At 38.6% G+C, this 5,015-nt stretch overlaps 1 protein-coding gene across 2 annotated transcripts in view; it reads right to left on the bottom strand.

Moving 5' to 3' along the window:
- The window catches only part of IFNAR1 (interferon alpha and beta receptor subunit 1), a 14,040-nt gene extending 12,606 nt beyond the window's left edge, over positions 1-1,434 (bottom strand). For both annotated transcript variants that reach the window (XM_027645714.1, XM_027645721.1), the window contains exon 1: positions 1,317-1,434. The gene's annotated coding sequence lies outside the window, so the exon portion shown is untranslated. The remainder of the gene's footprint in view (positions 1-1,316) is intronic.
- Between the last annotated feature and the right edge of the window lie 3,581 nt (positions 1,435-5,015).

The following is a 5,015-nucleotide window of genomic DNA, read 5'->3' as shown; positions in this document are numbered from 1 at the left end:
TAGACTTATATCAGAATTTTTACAGAATTATTTATCCAAATTATAGAATTATATCAGAATTTTAACAGAATTATTTATCCAAATTATAGAATTATATCAGAATTTTAACAGAATTATTTACCCAAATTATAGAATTATATCAGAATTTTAACAGAATTATTTATCCTTAATATTACTCTATTATCCTAGTCTGGCAAAGATTTTTTAATTAATGGGAAGAAATTTAAAAGTCTCGATGGAAGTGCTTAAAAAAAAAAAGCAGCAAAAAGCCCCCAGTTTTAACATGAGCCAGGAATGGAGATCAGGGGGAAATAAAAACACAAAGGTGACAACTGGAGTTCAATAATCAGCTTTACACAAACTGGTTTTTTCTTGCATTAACAGACATCCACACCTTAGTTAAGCAAGAGACATTTCAGAGAGAGATTAAAAACATCCTGACCTAAAAAAAAAAGAGGCACAGACTCGAATTAGTCGTGGTTTACCCTGAACTCCTACCTTGCCTCCTTATTTTTTAAAATAAAACTGTCTTCAAAGCAGCTGTTTCTCCCTTACATAGTGAGGAAGAAGAGCTATATTCATAATTACAGAATCATGGAATGCTTTGGGTTGGAAATGACCTTTAAAACCATCCCATTCCAACCCCCTGCCACGGGCAGGGACACCTTCCACCAGCCCAGGTCGCTCAGAATTTAAGTAATTTTATCTTAGAAATGTTTTGCAATATTTACTTCGCAGGAAAATGCCAAAAAAATCACCAAATGAATGTGTTAATGCAAGCAAAAATGTTGGGATATGTGAAACCATTGCAGAAAAGCAAGCAGATACTTAAGAACAAAACCAAAATTGTTTCATCTGGGGATTTAAACTTGCAGATGAGAAATGTGGATTAATGAACAAATTAGTCAAAAGCTACATTGAAAATTCCCTCAAATTCTCTGTGTGTGTGTGGCCATGATTAAAAAAAACCCCAGAGAATAAATCACATTAAAAATAAATGACATAAATTATATTTCTAAGAGTGCCAGTTAATCTTCTCAAAGAACCACTCCAGAATGAAGCACCACCAGCAGGTGTGTCGTGTGTTTATCACTGTTTTTATCACAGGTCAGTCCAACCTGGCACATAAATCACAGACCAATTAAGGATCCAGGACTTGGATCCCACTTCCTTTCAGGATTTGCCCTTCCTGACCTTCACTTGCAGAAGGTCCCTACAGAAGTGGCTGCAATCAAGCAGCAAAGCCATTCATTAAAATGCTCCTGTGCACAACCCAGGGTCAGAATTTGTGGCCCAAAAGTCGAGTCTTCACTCACCACTTGTACTCTGCTGAGAAGGTCACCCCAGGGTCACCCCCGGGGTGGTTCCACCTCAGGGTGAAATTGGTGTTCACAACGTAGACCTGGATGTCCTGGGGGCTCTGCAGGGGGGCCTGGCCTGGAAAACACAGCACAAACACACACAGAAATTGGGGTGGACAGACAGGTAAATGTGCAGAGCTTTATAGAATTACATCAGAATTTTTACAGAATTATTTATCCTTACATTATTTTACATTATTTATCCTTAATATTATTGTATTATCCTAGTCTGGCAAAGATTTTGTAATTAATGGGAAGAAATTTAAAAGTCTTGATGGAAGTGCTTAAAAGAGCACAAAAGCAGCAAAGCTCTGCACAATCCAAGGCTGGTTTTGTTGTTATTATTATTTTTTTTATTTTTTTTTTTAATTCAGGTATCAAAGGACGGGTGAGTAACAACACTGTGGGAGAAGGAATTACTCGGATACTTCAGCAAATGGACGTTTCTCTGCTTATTTAAGCCATATTTTGAATTATTTCTCACCACTGCTCAAAAGCACTGATGCTAAAAAGGCACAATGAGGGCTGAAAGTGTGGCCTGGAATGTTCTCCAGGACAGAGGGAAAGTGGGAAGGCACAGGGAATATGTGGGAACTGAGGGAACCTCACAAGTCACTAAAATGATGTCACCACCACCCCCCCAAAACAGCCCAGTGCAGATTTAGAGATTTAAACTTCCTCTAAGTCCTTCTGGCAGAACATGGACAATCTGGGCCTCTGTCCTCTGAATGCACTGGGAATCTCTGACATGGCAGGGGGAAGAAACAGAATCGGCAAAACAAAATGCAATAATTTTAAAAATAAAAATAAAACACGGCAAAATACTTTAAACAAAACGAAACACAACAAAATCAACGGCAACGAAAACAAAAGGCACCTTTTGGACTTGACTCTCCCTGTTCTGTGTCACATCATCAATCACTTCCCAACGGCTGCAACTTCTACAAACCTGCCTGAACACCCTGAACTGCTGTTTGACATCAGTCTAATATCTGATTATGCCAAGAAGAAATCAGAACAAGGAAATCCTCTTTCACCTGGGCAGCCAAATTCTGCTTCGCCACCCAATGGCTTATCCTGAATTTGATTTTAGGGTTCACTGCAAAAACTATTCCACAGTCCAATCCCCTTTACAATGTATAAAACACGACCAATTCTCTTCATAAAAAGGAAAATGTGTGTGGAAAAGCCAATTATCAAACTCAAGTCTGCAAAGTCCTTTTGGAGAATGAAGTGGCACCAACAGGTCATTGATTTTTGGAAGCAACCCCTGAAGGCAGAGAAAACTTGAAAGCAAAATAATTCCATAAAACCTCGTGGATCCCACTCCAGGATTTATTTCCACAGGGCATGAATTTGTTACTCTTCTGACAGAGTAAGACAAACCCAGAGAACACCAAGGTATATTTGATCAGAAAATAAGAAAGCAAAGGAAATCACTGATTTTTATTTTTTTTGGGCAGATATTTGTGCAGCAGATGCAGCAGTTCAGCCAAAAAGCTTCTGACAACGAGGGCACCTACAGAGCTCCAACACTGACAAAAACACAACTGCATTTTAGGACTGTTATTTTTGTTTGCCCTGGGTAGAAAACTCAAATATTCAGAGTATCTTTCTCACGTTTTCACATCCTTAACTCCTATGTAGAAGGAAGCTTTGCAACGATATTTATTAGAGAGGGAAAAGGAAGTTTGGAAAAATGGAAGAAAACTGTGTCAAGATTCGTGTTCTAACCAAAAGTCAGAACTTTATATGGAATTCAGGGAGTAAAACAGAAAATTCAATGCCATCATATAAATTCATTATGGACTTCACGGAATCCCACCCATGGTTTGGGTGGGAAGGACCTCAAAGCCCACCCAGTCCCACCCCCTGCCCTTTCTGTCTCTTGTTATTAAAGCACATTCATTTTTATGTAAGATATATTTGAAAACTACACTAAATATGACTCACAACAAAGAGAAAGCTGAATGGCAGCAACAATTCTTTAGGTTTTCCTCCTAAGCCAAACTTCCAGCTTCCTGAAGGGATTTTATGGCTCTCTTTTCTATTCTTTCCAAATGGTTGAACTTGCTTGAAGAAGTGTTAAAAAAAAAATATCAGAATAATCCAGCTGAAATTAATTTATCAAGTCTAATTTATAAGAGACACAACCTCTCCCTTCTAATTAGCACTGCCCCAATACCTTTGGGGGTTTTCTACAGAAAAACACAGAAAACCCCAAAAAGATGCAACATAACAATGTCTTGGAATTTATGTGTACAAGTTTTTTGCCAGAAGTGATATTTTGACCATGCTTTATCATCCTCTCACAGCCCCAGGTCCTGCACTTGTTTCCTGGAGTATTTATCCCCTTTGTCAGGATATTTCTCAACCCTACACCTGCTTTTCAAAGCACTTGAGCTCCTCATGCCCAGTTATACACGGATTTCACATGTTTGCATCGTTCTGTCCCACAGATTATTGGCAGATCCCCACCTGACACATCCTTCCCTCTTGACAGGGAACTGTGAAAAACTGTGAGGAGCTGGAAAAACCATCCTGGAGCAGCTTAACACAGAATATTTTCTCCAGCATGCTTAGGAGATTATATATATATATATATATATATATATATATATATATAAAAAATCTAAAATACAGATTCAAAAGTAATAGTAAACCAAAATACAGGGAATTGGAACTACTTTTATCTTAGAACAGCAGAAATTCAGGTTGATTTAACGTGACATTTGTTCTCAATACTAAAGACATGACTATGTGATCCACCCATCCATCCTTTCATACCTTTCCCTATCTCCAACAAGTTTTATGTTTGCTTCCCCAAATTAATTTCTCAAATCCCAGGGAATAACTAACCAGGAATTAATTTCTCTGGTTAATTAGCAGGAGATTCAATGATTTAGACAGTAATCAGATATGCAAAGTAATAGCTAAGCTCAAGACTCCTTAGGTTTATTTTATTAATGATTAAAAGCCAGATATTTAAAATTAATTCCTGTTTATTCACTTAAAACATGATGACACTTTGTTGCTGAGGAAACCATTTTAAGGGATTAGACTTTTATGGACAGAAGAGATTAAAGAGCAGAAATGCTTTTACACAACTGCCCACCTCCTTCCCCTGCCAAATTATAATAAACTAAAACAAACACACAACTGTTCTAATAAACAAACAGCACTACTTAGTTCATAATATTTAAAGCAATACTGTTAATAAATACGGTTGAAAATAACAATGATTATACAACAAAATGTACTAAAAAAAAAAACCACAAAAGCAAGCAAGTGTTGGCAACAAAAAAACACTCCCTGGGGAGATGGCGAGGGGGAAATCCCAGGAAGCAGCACATGATGCTCAACAGTCATGACACAAACGTGTGGAGGAAGCAGTGGAAACTTTAAGTCAGACATTCAGAAGCAGAAGGAAGGGGAGGCCCAGCACATGTGACGCCAGGAAAGGCTCCAGAAAACCATGGAATGCCACAGCTTTCTCCAGGAGCAGCAGAGGGAACTGCTGGGTTTGCCAGAGCAGCAGGGGACAGGTCACTGCAGCACAGCGATTGCTTTTCATCCCATCATTGGATCCCAGCCTGGCTGTGGTGGAGCATCATTGCACGACACTGGGTTGGGTTGGAGGGACCTCAAAGCCCA

The sequence above is a fragment of the Corapipo altera genome, unplaced genomic scaffold (assembly GCF_003945725.1).
Source record: "Corapipo altera isolate COAL_440 unplaced genomic scaffold, ASM394572v1 0, whole genome shotgun sequence".
In the NCBI taxonomy this organism is placed as follows: domain Eukaryota; kingdom Metazoa; phylum Chordata; class Aves; order Passeriformes; family Pipridae; genus Corapipo; species Corapipo altera.
The sequence above is the reverse complement of the archived record's forward strand: the minus strand, read 5'-3'. Positions and strand labels throughout refer to the sequence as shown.